We start from the raw sequence: 17,340 nt of genomic DNA, 5'->3' as shown, positions 1-17,340 counted from the left end.
CATGCCCAAATCCCAGCTACTCGAGAGGTTGAGGCAGAGAATTGCTTAAACCCGCGAGGTGGAGGTTGCAGTGAGCCAAGATCACGCCACTGCACTCCAGCCCGGGCAGCAGTGCAAGACTCTGTCTTAAAAAATTAAATAAATGAAAAAGCTTAAGGTGAGCAGTAGGTTCCATGCCAGTCATGAGTAACTTTTTTTTTTTGTGATATAGTCTCCCTCTGTTGCCCAGGCTGGAGTGCAGTGGTACAGTCTCGGCTCACTACAACCTCTGCCTCCCAGGTTCAAACAATTCCCCTGCCTCAGCCTCCCAAGCAGTTGGAACTACAGGCGCAGGCCACCATGCCCAGCTAATTTTTTGTATTTTAGTAGAGACGGGGTCGTCTCAATCTCCTGACCTGGTGACCCGCCCACCTTGGCCTCCAAAGTGCTGGGATGACAGGTATAGGAAAAGGGTTCTTTAAGGACAAATCTTCAGATCAGTTACCTGTTCACAGATTTCCTGGTGCGTCTTAACTTTCTACAGATCCTTTTGTGTTGGCTTCTTGCAAAATGCTCGGCATCTCAGGGGACAAAGTGGGGTGTAAGTATAACCAGCGTCATCTTTGGTCTGATTTGGAAAACTTCGTTTGGAGATGGAGTTGCAGGTGGTCCTTGGGGACTGATTCTGCAAGTGCCTTTTGTCTGCCCATCATTCTCGGATGTCACACTACTTAGCCACAGCAAGTGTTCATAGTGGAGAAGGTAGGGGCTCATTCAGGCTTGTGTTCTCAGACTGTGGCCTGCTTATTTCGCAATTTATTTTATCTTATCCTATTTATTTTATTTTTTATAGACAGACAGGGTCTCACTCTGTTGCCCAGGCTGGAGTACAGTGGCATGATCCTAGCTCACTGCAGCCACAATCTTCCAGGCTCAAGCAGTCCTCCTGCCTCAGCCCCCCAAGTAGCAGAGACTACAGGTGCACGCCACCACTCCCAACTAAATTTCTATTTTTTATGGAGATCAGATCTCTCCATGTTGTCCTGGCTGGTCTCAAACTCCTGGGCTCAAGCAATCCTCCCACTTCAGCCTCCCAAAGTACTGGGATGACAGGTATGAGCTACCACGCCTGGCCTCTGGCTGGTCTCAAACTCCTGGGCTCAAAGAATCCTCCTACTTCAACCTCCCAAAGTACTGGGATGACAGGTGTGAGCCACCACACTCGGCCTCTTTTTCATTCCCTAAAACTCATTTCATCTTCACAGTTCCTTAGCATAATTCTTTTGAAGGAGACAAGAGACAGCTCTAGAAGGGAAAGAGAGAAGGGGAAAGGAAGGAGATGATCCTGGATTCAACAGTACTCATTACGTTATGGGGCAGGAAGAAAGGAGGGCATTCTCCCCAGGGCACTCTGCTTTATAACTTTTTTTTTTTTTTTAGACAGGGTCTCACTCTGTCACCCAGGCTGGAATACAGTGGCACAATCTTAGCTCACTGCGTCCTTGGACTCCCAGGTTCAAGTGATCCTCCCACCTCAGCCTCCCAAGCAGCTGAGACTATAGGCATGAGACACCATGCCCAGCCTGGAATTGATTTTGGTTTTTTGTTTCTTGAGATGGGGTCTCACTCTGTCACCCAGGCTGGAGTGTAGTGACACAATCACAGCTCAGTTCAGCCTCAACTTCTGAGACTCAAACAATCCTCTCTCCTCAGCCTCCTGAGTGGCTGAGACTTACAGGCACTTGCCACCACACTGGGCTAATTTTTTAATTTTTTTCGTAGAATGGGGTTTATTCTTTCTTTCTTTTTTTTTTTTTTTTTTTTTTTTGAGATAGAGTCTCACTCTGTTGCCCAGGCTAGAGTGCAGTGGTGCGATCTCAGCTCACTGCAACTTCCGCTTCCTGGGTTCAAGAAATTCTCCTGCCCCAGCCTCCCACCTGCCTCTGTGCCCGGCTAATTTTTGTATTTTTAGTAGAGATGGGGTTTCACCATGTTGACCAGGCTGATCTCAAACTCCTGACCTCAGGCAATCCACCCACCTCAACCTCCCAAAGTGCTAGGATTACAGGTGTGAGACACACACACATGGCCTTTTTTATCCTTCTGTTTCCAAATACCCAAGTCAGCTGGAGAAGTCGTGGGTCTCTCTGTTGCCAGGCTGGTCTCAAACTCCTGGCCTCTGAAAGTGCTGGGATTACAGATGTGAGCCACCACCCTTGGCCACTTTGTAACTTTTTAATCTGGGAGCATTTCATTGCTTGTTAGTTACACAGACGCAGACGTAACTAACAAGCTGTTGCGTCTGTGTTCACACTGGCTTCAGGTGTATTGCGGCTCTCCGGGTGGAAGGATGGCCTACTGTCCTTGGATGAATTGTGAAGTACCTGGCTGTTTCCCAGCATGTTAGGAATGGTGGGTTCCAAGCCTTCTCTGCCTGTTCTGTTCCCAGTCAGCCAACCGAGTGTCAGTTGCCTCTCGGGGAGGACGGCTGCTGAAGGTTGTCTCTAACGTGGGTGGTCTGATGTGTGTCCCTCTTTGACATGAAGCCGATGCGGCTGTGGGCTGTCCATGACCTTGTACAGCCAGGAAGTCCCCATGGCCACAGCCCCTACTGAGGACAGGTCCACATTCCTTTTGAATGTGTGTGTGTGGGTGTGTGTGTGTGTGTGTGTGTCATGCTCATGGCTCTTAGCTGGTTCCCACCAGACAGCCCAGGAACACGTGTCCAGGGCTCTCCTGCTTTGAACTCAACAAGGAGATTCTGAAGCAGTGTCCTTGGTAAGCAGTTAGCTCCCGCATGTTCATAGCTAACTATCAGCGCCAGGGCATGTGGATAGCATGTTAATATGGACGGGAGCGGCTGATTGCACCCCTGGAAATTCCATGGCACTGTCTAAAACAGGCAGGGGCTGGGTGCGGTGGCTCACGCCTGCAATCCCAGCAATTTGGGAGGCCGAGGTGGGTAGAACACTTGAGGTCAGAAGTTTGAGACCAACCTGGCCAACATGGTGAAACCCCATCTCTACTAAAAATATAAAAATAAGCCAGCCACGGTGGCATGCACCTGTAATTCCTGCTACTTGGGAAGCTGACATAAGAGAATCGCTTGAACCTGGGAGATGGAGGCTGCAGTGAGCTGAGATCACACCACTGCTATCATAGTGGAGCTCTGATAGTGCCACTGCACTGCAGCCTGGGTAGCAATGCAGGACCGTGTCTCCCCCCGCCACCAAAAAAAAGAATATCTCTTCAGTTGGAGACATTAAAGAATCAGCTTTTTGGCTGGGCGTGGTGGCTCACATCTGTAATCCCTGCACTTTGGGAGGCTGAGGCAGGCAGAGCACCTGAGGTCAGGAGTTCAAGATCAGCCTGGGCAACATGGTGTGGTCTCGGCTCACTGCAACCTCCGTCTCTACTGGAAATATAAAAATTAGCCAGGCACGGTGGCACACACCTGTAATCCCAGCTACTCAGGAGGCTGAGGCAGGAGAATTGATTGAACCCGGAAGACGGAGGTCGCAGTGAGCCGAGATCACGCCGTTGCACTCCAGTCTGGGCGACAAGAGTGAGACTCCATCTCAAAAAAAAAAAAAAAATCTTGCTGAGCTAAGATGCAAAGGAGCTGGCTTGTGCCACCACAAACCCTTCCAAAGTAGGTGAGGCAGGCTGTGCGAAGGCAGCGTGGGAGGGCCAGACCGATGGGAACAAGGCTGCGGGAGGCCGCCCTGAGAGCCACAGGAGGAAGGGCAGATGCGATTCTCAAAAGCTCCTCGATGTGCGACATGTCAGGATCACTTGGGGACCTTGCCGGGAAGCCCCTCTGTCACTGTCTGTGACCTGCATGTTCAGTTCCCCAAGCCCCTCCAGATGCTGTGGGATTCATGATATGGGGACTGGCCACTTGTTCCTAGAACCAGCACCCTGTGACATTTATGCAGGAGAGCATGGGTGTGCGGAGGGCCTTTTGCTCCTGGGACAGCCCAGCCTAGAGGACCCTGCACACACAGCTGCTACACAGGTGCCCCAGGCAGCCAGCGCTGAGTTCCGCTGCCCACTTTAGGTTTTGTTTCAAAGCAACAAACATCGCTGCCGTCCAGCGAGCAAGGCGGCCTACACAGGCTGCCAGCGCCACCCCAGCACCCTCCATTCCCAGCTCCCGGCACCACCCGTCATACGCCCTTGCTGACGGTTGCTTTGGCAGAACTCGGCCCCCAAACTCTCTGTTCCTAGAGCAGAATTTGTCCCTGTGCCTCACCCAAAGAAAGGGGAGAAGCCGTAGCCCAGAGTCACAGATTTATTTGACTTTTTGGTTTTTATTATGATTTGCAGGATTTCTTCCCAGAAGTAAAATGCACCGTAGTTACAAAATACAAGCATTGAAACTTACAATCTTTTTAAGAAATCAGTTGCTGGCCCTCTCTCATCATCCTGCCACCACACCAGCTAATTCTTTTATATTTAGCAGAGACGGGGTTTCCATGTTGCTCAGGCTGTTCTCGAACTCCTGACCTCAGGTGATCCAACTCGCCTCGGCCTCCCAAAGTGCTGGGATTACAAGTGTGCACCACTGCACCCAGCCACATGTCTGCCTTTAAAACAGAATCTGGTTGAATCTTCCCACCTCCGTTGGTGGGGATTGTCCCTCATGGGTGGAGCAGGGGTCTCCTGGCACCACAGTCCCTGAGAGGTGATCTGCGAGTGCCTTTCCAAAGTCTCGACTTCTGTACACGGCCATTCCATCCTTGGAAGTTGCCTGTTCATTGACCAATTCCATAAAGTGGACACAAAACCTTGAGCTTCCAGAGTAAGACTGCAGGTCCTAGGTCATCACTCAGACCATTTGGGGCCAAGCTAGTATGGAATCAGAGCAGCTAGGCTGGACACAGCCAGTGAGGCTGAGGGGTTACATAACTCTCATTCTTTCCATCGCTTTCCCTGGACCCTCTGTCCTGCTGCTCCCCGGCTTCCCCTCCTGAAAAGGCCCAGGCAGGCCCAGCTCAGCCTGTAGACACATCCGGTTCTCTCTCCTTCAGGCTTTCCATAGAAAACTGAATTTACAGCGCAGTGGGCATTCAGTACAAGAGGCAAAAGTAGGTCATAGGAGCGAATGAGGACTTCAGTGTTCAGTGGTTGAGGTCTAGGGAAGGAATGAAGAAGCTTAAATGACTGGAAATCCTCAGGTGATTGCAGAAAGTGGGTGGTAATAAAACAAGGGCATGCACGTGCTGGCGTGGTCTCTGTGCCACTCACAGAGCTGACGTCTTTAATCCTTAATCAATAAGTGAGGCTGGGCATGGTGGCTCATGCCTATAATACTAGCACTTTGGGAGGCCGAGGTGGGTGGATCACCTGAAGTCAGGAGTTCGAGACCAGCCTGGCCAACATGGAGAAACCCCATCTGTACTAAAAATATAAAAAATTAGCCAGGCACGGTGGCAGACACCTGTAATCCCAGCTACTTGGGAGGCTGAGGCAGGAGAATAACTTGAACTCAGAAGGTGGTTGCAATGAGCCGAGATCACACCACTGCAATTCAGCGTGGGCAACAAGAGCGAAACTTCAGCTCAAAAAAAAAAAAAAAAAAAAAAAAAAATCAGTAAGTGGAAATGGTTCCCTCCTCTCACGGATGAGGTAAACCAAGGCTCAGAAATAGAGGTGATTTGCCCCAATGAATAAGGAGGTGGTGGCCGGGCACAGTGGCTGACACCTGTAATCCCAACACTTTGGGTGGCCGAGACGGGAAGATCACTTGAGCCCAGGAGTTTGAGACCAGCCTGAGCAACACAGCAAGACCCCGTCTCTACAGGAAATTTAAAATTTAGCTGAGCATGGTGGCGCTCGCCTATAGTCCCAGCTACTTGGGAGGCTGAGGCGGGAGGATTGCTTGAGCCCAGGAGTAGAATCAACAAATCAGTGACAGCATTGAAGCCACGTTTACAAGGTTTGGCCATTAGAGATGTGTAATCCGCCTGGCCTAGGATTCATGGAGTGTCCATGCTGCTTTGAAACCTCTTCTGGTCTAAATTCAGTGAACCTGCACACACTGGACTGAGGTCCTCTCCCTGCGTGCAGCAGGGCATCCCCGCCCTTCAGCTGTCACAGCCTCCCGTAGCCGTGGCAACACTCTGACCCCCCAGCTGCGTGCGGACTGGCCCGAGGGACCTGCCCCCCTCCCGGCGAGGTGTAAGGAGGGGAGTCCCGTGATGGCATTGCCCTGGATAGAATGGGTGCCAGGCAGGAGGCTTCCACCGGGGCCTCCTCTGGATTCCGTGTTTACTTCTTCCCTTTGGAGCTGGATTCCTAAATATAGCCCGAGTCTGAATTGGCAGATGTTGGGTTTGTCCTCTCCATGAGGACCAAAATTAGTCTGTCATTTCGCAACTGAAGAAAGCAGCCAAACGGCCTTTATACCAGCTTTGCAACGAGGGGGTAGTTGGAGCGTTCTGTGTGATAAGGAAACTTTCATGGAAGCCGTAGCGGCACCTGTGAACCCAGGAGGCTGAGGAGAGAGGCCACCCGCGCCCCAGAGGGATACTGCTTCGTCGCCATCAGACCTTCTCGTTCCTGAGTTAAGGTCAGTTTTGTTTCACGTGGCTTAAAACACCTGGTGAATATAGAGAAGAGAGTCGACGCTCCCCAGAAATAGCAGTCTGAGAGCACAGCAATGGTTACTCTGACTTTTTTTTTTTTTTTTTTTTGGCAGGCAAAGAAAAATCTGTCCAGAGTGCCTGGAGCTGGGTTAGTGCAGGGACTCCCCAGGGACAGCAGAAAGATGTTATAATCAATTATCACATCATAACACTGATGTATGATAATTACTGAGTGTTTCTCCTGAGATAGTGCAGCATTTGGCTGGGATGCAGTTCTTTCACAGTCCACTGCCTGATTAATATGCAAATAATAGGCTGATTGCATGATGAATGCAGAAATGAGTTCGCTGATAACGTGAGCACCGGAGCGGGAAGATGATAAATTACTTTTACTGACTGTCCTACATTAAGTACCCTTTCTCAACAATTTCATCACAAATTAAGTAAAGCAGTATGGAGAGATTAGGAGGACGTGTAAAATAATGTACCTTAATAGCTTTTCTAATACTGTCGCGGAAGACGAGAATGTCAACCTGGTTCTGCCCAGCACTGCCCCAGGGCCTCGTAGGGCAAACCTGGGCGTTGAGTGGAAGACACGAGGCGGCCCACCACACCGGCATGTTCCACAGGTCGCGATCAGCCATGGTTTCTCAGAGGAACATTCCATTGCAGCCCAGACATTACCCGCGCCCTGGGCCAACAGGCAGCATCATGGAAGGAGGAGGGGGGCAGTCTGCTCTCAGGGCAGACGCAGCATCCTCTACACAGATGGGCACCCCCAAGCTGTTGTCCACCGTGTGGCCGCAGGAAAGGAACATTTCTGAGCAGCAGGCCTAGAAGGCTCAGAAAGAAAACAACATTGAAGACCTCCTGCTTGGGCATAGTGGCTCCTGCCTGTAATCCCAGCACTTTGGGAGGCTGAGGTGGGAGGCTTGCTTGAGGCCAGGAGTTTGAGACCAGCCTGGACAACATGGAGAAACCTCATCTCTACAAAAAATACAAAAATTAACCAGGCATGGTGGTGTGCATCTATAGACTATAGTCCCAGCTACTTGGGAGGCTGAGGTGGGAGGATCATTGGACCCCAGGAGGTGGAGGTTGCAGTGAGCTGAGATCACGCCACTGCACTCCACCCTGAGCAACAGAGCAAGACCCCATCTCAAAAAACAAACAAACAAAAAGACCTCCTTGACTTCTTTTTAGCTCTTCCAAGTCTCAGAAATCCGGAAAAATTAATTTCACTATCAGAATGGCAATGGGCATACCAGCCAGAGAACATGACTTGGTAAGGGCAGGTTTTCCCAAAGCCAAAATTGAACCCTTGAGAAAAAGAGGGCACACATGCATATATACACACACTCACATACACATACACGCGCGCACACACACGCACACTCACACATTCACACAGTGATTAATCTTTGATTACAGCAAAGCAGTTTAACTAGAGGCTTTGTTTTTTCCCGTCTTAGTAATATATATTTAGACTGTTTGTATGACATACATTCTGTCTTAACGCACAGGGACGCATTGATAAGTGTTCGTACACACAGCTGGCTTGGTAATAAGGTTATTGAAGGTAATTTGAAAGCATCATTTCTGAATCAGTATGAATGTCTAGAAAAGCTGGAACAAGGCGAGCCTGTGCCCCTGAAGCAGGGCCATCTGTGTCACCCAGCGTCCCTTCAGCAATCAGGCCAGACTGGGATTTTACTACCAAAATTGAATTGTAATGTAAGCAGGTTTTTAATTTTTAATATCTCCATGCTCTGCTTTTGATATGCTTATTTCCTTAAGAGCTTATAAAAGATACACAAGCCAAATGAGCCCACAGGGAGAGCGAGTTGACGCTCTGACTCCCTGGCAGGTCCCCTCCCTGCTCGCGGGTGAGCTCTGGTTCTGCGCTGGTTCCTGCCAGCCACAGGGGCACGTCACCTCTGCAGCTTCTTTCACATACGTTTCAGGCCAACATAGAATTTCTAAGATCATTTCTCCCCAGCGTCCTTTCCCACGTTGGGGAGATAAAAGAGGAGAGTAGAGGCCGGGCTCGGTGGCTCGTCCCTATAATTCCACCACTTTGGGAGGCTGAGGTGGGTGGATCACAAGCCTGGCCAACATGGTGAAACCTTGTCTCTACTAAAAAATACAAAATTAGCCCAGCATGGTGGTGTGTGCCTGTAATCCCAGCTGCTTGGGAGGCTAAGGCAGGAGCATCGCTTGAACCCTGGAGGCAGAGGTTGCAGTGAGCCAAGATCATGCCATTGCACTACAGCCTGGGCAACAGGGCGAGACTCCATCTCAAAAAAAAAAGGAGAGAGAGAGAGGAAAAGAAAAACATCCCAGAGAGAGGGAAGCACACAGTGGTGTCTCCTCGTTACGAGAGCCAATGGTTGACTTCTCAGAGTGCCTTTACTCACTGTGGCCCGGACCACGCTGCCTGCACCCCCAGACCCTGTCCAACACTGGCCTTGCCTGCCCTCCCCAAAAACACCCTCGACCCAGGCTCTGTGTTCGGTGACCTGCTTGGCGACATCGGCCTCCCGCTTTGGTGGCAAGATGTGGGGGCACAGGGTCTGCCTTGCTCACAGTTGTCCCCCCTGTCCAGCATGTGGAGGGTTTCCCCATTGTGGAAGGCACAGGTCCCGTCTTCGAACACCTTAGAAGTGAGCCTTGGGAGGTAAAATACAAGGTAAACACCCTTGCTCCAATTGAGGGAGGTTTTCTTTGGTCATAAAGTATTTGGGGTCAGGTGTGGTGGCTCAGGCCTGGAATCCCAGCACTTTGGGAGGGCAGGGTAGGCGGATCACTTGAGCCCAGGAGTTGAAGTCTAGCCTGGGCAACATAGTGAGACCCTGTCTCTACAAATAATGATAACAAAATAGCTGGACATGGTGGTGCATGATTGTAGTTCTAGCTGCTCAGGAGGCTGGGGCAGGGGGATTGCTTGAGCCCGGGAGGTCGATGCTGCAGTGAGCCGTGATTGCCACTGCACTCCGGCCTGGACAGCAGGGTGAGACCGTGTCTCAAAAATGAGAGAGAGGCCGGGCGCGGTGGCTCACGCCTGTAATCCCAGCACTTTGGGAGGCCGAGGCGGGTGGATCACGAGGTCAAGAGATCGAGACCATCCTGGTCAACATGGTGAAACCCCGTCTCTACTAAAAATACAAAAATTAGCTGGGCATGGTGGCGCGTGCCTGTAATCCAAGCTACTCAGGAGACTGAGGCAGGAGAATTGCCTGAACCCAGGAGGTGGAGGTTGCAGTGAGCCGAGATCGCGCCATTGCACTCCAGCCTGGGCAACAAGAGCGAAACTCCGTCTCAAAAAAAAAAAAAAAAAAAGAAATAACTTTGGCTCCCATGTCATTATAGCAGTTTCTTGGGCAAACCTAAAAATATATATTATTGGCCAGACACGGTGGCTCATACCTGTAATTCTAGCACTTTGGGAGGCTGAGGCGGGAAGATCACTTGAGTCCAGGAGTTCGAGACCAGCCTGGACAACATAGTGAGACCCTCGTCTCAACAAAAAATTAAAAAATTAAGCAGGCATGGTAGCGCATGTCTGTTGTCCCAGCTACTCAGGAGGCAGAAGTCAGAGAATCACTGGAGCCTGGGAGGCAGAGGTTGCAGTGAGCCAAGATTATACCACTACACTCCAGCCTGGACAACAAAGCAAGACCCTCCCTCAGAAATACACACACACACACACACACACACACACAGTGGCTACATAGTTGACACACAGACACACCCCAGCACCTACTAGGTACCAGGGACTTTTAGTTCATCTTATCCTATTCTTTAGTCCCTGTAGAGGGTGCGTGTGTCTGTGTCTGTGTGTGTGTGTGTGTGTGTGTGTGAGAGAGAGAGGGAGAGAATTGCTCTTCCATTTTATAGAAGAAACTGGCACCCATTGGTGGGGTAGGAATTGATCTTTCCCGGGATGGGGCAGAGCTATCCACTCCAACCCTTCACAAGCCCCCATCCCCCTACATAATCTTTCTCAGGGTAGTTCTTTCTGCTGTTGAAAAACAGTGACTTGATAGATTTGGGGCTGGTGAGGGATGTGCCCAGAGCTTACTGCCATTTGTATGAGCACAGACCTTCCCAAGGGGCAGAAAGCCAACCTTGACCTCAGAAATTGGACCTTTGCGTTCCCCTGCTGGCGTCGGGCACGGGCACTCACCTTCTTGGAAAGAAAGCCCTTTTGCAGTCTGGCCATGCTGGGTGCGTCTCTGATACTCATCAGTATGTTGTTGAGCTACTGTTGTTTGTTCCGTGGTAGGGAGGTGGCCAGTGGCCCAGGAAGGAGGCATGGAGGTCTCCCGAGCGTCTCTGTGACATCTGCTGAAGTCACCACACATTTTGTTTCAAGCTCTTGCTAATCAGTCAAGACACCAGTCTTACTCAAAAGAAGAATACTCTAGCTTTTCATATGGGCTGCGTCTAGCAGAGACGCAGGACTGTTCTGGTGGCCATCCAGGGCTGTCAGCTTCTGCTGCTGGATTCAGAAGCAAGGCTCGGGAACCGAGGAGCCCAGCGTCACCGCCACCGCCGAGGAAAGCCTTGGTGTTCAGAAATTTCAGAGCTGGTTGTACAAGAGGGTCTCATGTTTGTGATCTGAGCCTGTATGACCAAAATACAGGAGGCCAGGTTTGGGCGTGGTGGCTCACACTAATCCCAGCACTTTGGGAGTCTGAGATAGGCAGATCACTTGAGATCAGTAGTTCGAGACTAGCCTGGCCAACATGGCGAAACCCCATCTCTATTAAAAATACAAAAATTAGCTGGGCATGGTGGTGCACACCTGTAATCCCAGCTACTTAGGAGGCTGAGGCAGGAGAAGGGCTTGAACCCAGGAGGCAGAGATTGCAGTGAACTGAGATTGCCTCTGCACTCTAGCCTGGGCAACAGAGCGAGACTCCATCTCAAAACGAAAAAACAGGAGGCCAAATGAACATGCTATTCCCTTTTGATGCTGAGAAACTCATTTCTTCTAAACGGACTCCAGGCATAAACCCCGAGGGGGTGTGATCTCTTCAGAGCACAGGGTCAGCGCAGGAGCAGGTCTGGTGCCCACGTCACAATCTGTCCCTGTAAAGCCAGCTAGGAAGCATCCAGGCTGGTGCTCATCCTATTGTGGCTTCTGAAGCCATCAGTGCCAGTGGCTGGAAAGGCCCACAGGCTGGGCAGAGTCTTTCTGAGCCTCCAGGGCTCCTGCCAGCCCCAGGATGCCCACACTGGGTACCTCAGAGCCCGCCATGCCTCCTTGTATCTTGCACCACTCCCTGCCACCGCCAGGCCCAACCCCTCCCTCAGGCTCTCCTTTCTTCTCCTTCCAGGCTGTTTATTATTTGTGGTGGGGTTTTTTTGTTGTTATTGTTGTTCGTTTGTTTGTTTGTTTGAGACAAGAGTCTTGCACTGTCACCCAGGCTGGAGTGCAGTGGCGTGATCTCATTTCACTGCAGCCTCCACCTTCTGGGTTCAAGCAGTTCTGCCTCAGCCTCCTGAGTAGCTGGCATTGCAGGCAGGTGCCACCATGCCTGACTAATTTTTGTATTTTCAGTAGAGATGGGTTTTTGCCACATTAGCCAGGCTGGTCTCGAACTCCTGACCTCAAGTGATCCGCCCACCTCGGCCTCCCAAAGTGTCGGGATTACAGATGTGAGCCACCTCACCCGGCTCCCCTGCTGATTCACACTTACATGTGTCAGGCCACGACCACCCTCCCCTCTCGCCTAACCTCCTCCCTTCTTCCTCCCGCCCTTCTGTACGTGTCTGTCTGTATAGTCATTGGAATTTCCTGGCTTGGCTTGGGCTCAAAGCCGGCACCGTGGACAGAATGAAAAGTGGTGCATCAGACCAGCCGCCAGTTAAATAATGTTTGGGTTCTTGTCAGAATGTCACAGAGTACCCTGTCATTTTGTTTCAGCAACTTGTCCTTCCGGACGCACAGTTCGCCTTATGGCATGCCAGCAGTAAAAATGTCACTTACAATAATTACTTTTTGGTGAAAATGCTTGCTGACTTCCCACCTTCAAGCTGTTTTTTACACAGTGGGGAGATAATAAGAAACGACTTTATCCTGACTGCTCAAATGAACACTAAATGGAATTTGGGTTATTACTACTGCAGATAGAATCCCGGGTATGGAAATTTCCACAGTGGGTCGGATGAACCGCGGAGAGATATGTCTCTGAGAATTATGGCGGGTGCGCGTTTTCAGTTGCTCCCATTGAAAAGTTAAGGCAGCTGTTTTTTCCCTGCTGTTTTTGGAATATAATATTTTTCATAATCCTTTTATAGTTCCTGAATGTGTTGTGTGTCTCAGAAGGCCTTGAGTCACTATCTCTGCTTACTGTAGCTTGCTAACCAAGCTCCTCTTATGCCACATCCAGTGCCTTGTAAAAAATCAAAAATTAATTCACATAGATCACTTTTTAAATATAACACCTTACTATTGCCATCAAAGACTGGATGGATGGGACTGTGCCGTGAGGCTTTTAAAATATGCAAATTACCCATTTTCAGTTGTCCCAGTCCTGCAGGCTGTAGAGTCCTTGGAAGCGAGGTTTTTGTCTGATTTCTCTCTTATCCCCAAGACACAGAGTAGGTGCTTTAAAAATATGTGAGTAGGCCAGATGCGGTGGCTCATGCCTGTAATCCCAGCACTTTAGGAGGCTAAGATGGGTGGTTTGCTGGAGCCCAGGAGTTCAAGACCAGTCTGGGCAACATAGCAAGACCCCATCTCTCTACATAAAATACAAAAATTAGCCAGCGTGGTAGCACATGCCTGTGGTCCCAGCTACTTGCGGTCATACGTTAGCAAGGAGGCTAAGGTGGGAGGCTCTCTGAAGCCCAGAAGGTCAAGGTTGCAGTGAGCCATGATCATACCACTGCGCTCCAGCTGGGGCACCAGAGCAAGACCCTGTCTCAAAAAAAAAGTAAAGTGAGAGTGAAATAACACAGGAATGATGGTAGGCTGCGATTCGGAATCACGTGGGATTGGCAGACAGCAGGATGGGTAGAACCATCGAGGTTTCCGACTCCTGATCTGGTTCCGATCCCTGCACCATCTGTGTGGCTTTGACAAGTCAGGTTGCCTGTCTGAGCCTCGGTTTTCTCACCTGGGATACAGGGTGTAAATTTCCACCCCAAGGCCGTTAGGATGATTGAATGAAGCCACGTGTAAACGCCCTCAGCTCGCTGCTCCATTCACGCCTGGTATGAAACGTGTTTTGGTTCCCTTCCACAGTCCCACGAGTAGATCAGCTTTTTGTGACTCATCCTTAAGTCTTGGAGATGCACGCATGTCGATATGTGGGTTGTAGAAAAGCTGTGCCCGGGAAGGCAGGCAGCACCGTCACTCCGTCACTAACACACACTCGGGTACAGGATGCAGGTACCACCACGTGTACAGGGGCTGTTTAGAATATGGCCCATCCCCCTAGCTCCTGGCTGTGTGTCTTGGGACACCTTTTTTCTTTTTTTTTTTTTTTGAGACAATCTCACTCTGTTGCCCAGGCTGGAGTACAGTGGCACAATCTCAGCTCACTGCAGCCTCCACCTCCCAGGTTCAAGCGATTCTTCTGCCTCAGCCTCTGGAGTAGCTGGGACTACAGGCACGCACCACCACGCTTGGCTAATTTTTGTATTTTTAGTAGAGATGGGTTTTCGCCATGTTGACCAGGCTGGTCTCAAACTCCTGACCTCAGGTGATCTGTCCACCTCAGCCTCCCAAAGTGCTGGGATTACAAGCACGAGCCACCACACCCGGCCGGAACACTATATCTTACCTTCGTAAAATGTGGCAAGTGGCTGGGCATAGTGGCTCACACCTGTAATCCCAGCACTTATCACTTGAGGCCAGGAGTTCAAGGACCAGCCTGGGCAACAAAGCAAGACCCTGTCTCTTTTTTAAAATTTAAAAAAATGTTGAATGTCTTTAAAAAGATAAACACATTGTATGGGATGTGGCCTTCTAAGTCTGTCACCCACGTGTCTCTCATGTGCCAGGCATTGTGGGAGAAATAGCACTCGGTCATGAGATTTATGTTGGCTGTAGGTCTTTATAGAAACAAGCACATTTGACTGGGCGCAGTGACTCACTCTGTTGGGGTGGCCAGGCTGAGGGGACCCTCTGTGCACTGTCCAAAATATGGTCAATAGAAAAGAAACGTTACTTCTTCTTTTCCAAAAATTAGCACATGGAGCCCTGTGATTAAAGCCATATTCTCTGAAAGAACAAGCTTTGTTCCACTCCATGCAATTAAAAATAATAATTAAAAAAAGAAAGGGTTGGGTGCAGTGGCTCATGCCTATAATCACAGCACATTGAGAGGCCAAGGAAGGTGGATCACCTGAGGTCAGGAGTTCAAGACCGGCCTGGCCAATATGGTGAAACCCCTTCTCTACTAAAAGTACAAAGATTAGCCAGCCATGGTGGCAGGCGCCTGTAGTCCCAGCTACTCGGGAGGCTGGGGCAGGAGAATTGCTTGAACCAGGATGCCAAGGTTGCAGTGAGCCAAGATCATGCCACTGCACTCCAGCCTGGGTGACAGAGCAAGACTCCATCTCAAAAAAAAAGAATGATTTTCTTCCCAACGTGATGTTCTGAGCCTCCCCAGTAGCTGGAATTATAGGCACCTACCACCACGCCTGGCCAGTTTTTGTATTTTTAGTAGAGATGGGCTTTCACTATGTTGGCTAGGCTGGTCTCAAACTCCTGGCCTTTAAGTGATCTGACCACGTTGGCCTCCCAAAGGTCTTCTGCATTTTAGATTCAGACCCAGAGTAGAGAAACAGATCCAAGCCACCTCCAGCAACCGGCTGCCACGTGACACTTTCACACGCCTGGACCTTTCAGGGCTCAGAAAGGGCTTTGATCTCAGGGGTCCTGCCTTTGTGTGCAGTCGCAGCCCGGAGCACAGAGAAATACCTGTAACACTAGTGAGCGCCCCTGTTTAGTTCTCCTGGGGGTCCATGATGGCAGAAATCCAGGCACCGGCTCACAGGGAGCCCCTGGAAGAAAGAACAGCACAGCCTGTGAGTTTCACGGCGAGCTCTGCCTCCACCAGCACCCAGAAGAAAACGGGGACGTGCCACACACGGTTTATTAGCCAGGCAGCCATGGTGCTGACCTTGCTGTGGGTTAAAGGACACAAAACCTGAAATCTGTTTATCATTTGGGGAATTCATGCCATCCTTGACAGTATCGGGTGAGCAAGATGGATGACCTGCCAGGCCGGTCCTTCGCATGGCTGAATCACGCCACCCTTACAGTACAATTCCTTTGCCGGCTTCAGACATAAAAATAACATTTGCGGACTTTTATATCCAGTTCTCTGGTGGCCCGGGCAGCAGGGGGGTGTTGAGCAGAGAGAAGAAATCTGATTTGTAAGATTCACATTGCCCTAAAGATTTATACGGACCATTTCTGCCTCTTCCGCCTGTCTCTTCTACATCTTTCAAAAGCCAGTTTGGCGTGTGTTTTTCTGTTTGTAACCTGATTTCCCAGGTCAAGGACACAGCTTTATGCGACGGTGGAAGTTTATGCGGGTTCAGGATGATACACAGGCTGTGGCTTAGGTTGCCGTTGTTTTATTTGGGGTTTGGCTCTTTCTAGATATGAATACAAAATACTCCTTGTATTTGGAATGTCTTTACGGCAGGGTTAGTATGTCCTGGATACAGTATGTCCGGACTCTCGAGTTCAATGCTGAATTAACATTAACTTGCTACTGTGTGCTCCATTTTCTTTTCAGCCAGGTAACAAGTATTTTGGGGTATCTACTCTGGTGCTGATAGTGACTGAGTGACCTTCCAGGGCCCGAGGGAGAAGGAGCAAGCGTAAGATCCTCTTGGCCAGGCAGAGTGGCTCATGCCTGTAATCCCAGCACTTTGAGAGGCCAAGAAGGGAGGATCACTTGAGGCTGGGAGTTCAGCCTGGGCAACATAGCAAGACCTCATCTCTACAAAATAAAAAACTAGGCAGGTGTTAGTAGTGCATGCCTTGTAGTCCCAGCTACTTCGGAGGCTGCGATGGGAGGATCACTTGAGCACAGGATTTTGAATCAGTGAGGGCAACGTAGCAAGACCCCGTCTCTACAAAATGCTTTTTAAAAGACCCTGGGAGCAGAGAGCATGGCCTGAGCCTTCTTACCTGGCACTGTGGGGTCTTACCCTGTGTGTACCTCAGTGGGCATGGGGGGAGGGATTGTGCCAAGACACGGAGCTGGACCAGAGGAGATTCTGGCAGGATCTCAGCACGAAGCCACTTTGCCTCTTGGACAGTTTCTATCTGCAGAAATCAGGGAATGGTGAAAGTCTTTATCCCAGGCATCCCAGAACTGGAATTCAGCCTCTTTTATCAGGTTTTACGGGCTGCTGTAAGATTATAGGCCAGAGGGACCACTCATCAACACAGCCCAGCTGGTATTTCCCACTGGGCACTCACAGCGACGCCAGCAAGGCAGAGCAGAATGTAGACGCTGGCTTGTCCACACCAACCCTGTCACCTCCGGCGTCAGTCATGGCATGCCTTATGCCAGCAAAGAACCTGGTTTTCAGAGCAAGTCCTGAGGTTGGATGTAGAACTCTAACATGTAAGAGCTGGGAGTCAGATGGTTGTTCCTCCTCCCCTCGCCTCTAGAGTTGGGTGCTGTGGAGTTCTCTGGTCTTCACAACCAAAAACCAGCTGGGCATGGTGGCATGCACCTTTGGTCCCAGCTCCCCAGGAGGCCAAGGCGGGAAGATTGCTTGAGCCCAGGTC

General features: G+C 50.3%; 1 protein-coding gene across 8 annotated transcripts in view; it reads left to right on the top strand.

The window, feature by feature from the left end:
* CUX1 (cut like homeobox 1) overlaps nt 1–17,340 on the top strand; it is a 463,251-nt gene that overhangs the window by 391,396 nt on the left and 54,515 nt on the right. The gene's annotated exons all lie outside the window — the stretch shown is intronic.

Source organism: Callithrix jacchus, chromosome 2 (assembly GCF_049354715.1).
Source record: "Callithrix jacchus isolate 240 chromosome 2, calJac240_pri, whole genome shotgun sequence".
NCBI classification, from domain to species: domain Eukaryota; kingdom Metazoa; phylum Chordata; class Mammalia; order Primates; family Cebidae; genus Callithrix; species Callithrix jacchus.
Note: the sequence above shows the minus strand (reverse complement) of the source record. Positions and strands in the feature narration are given on the sequence as shown.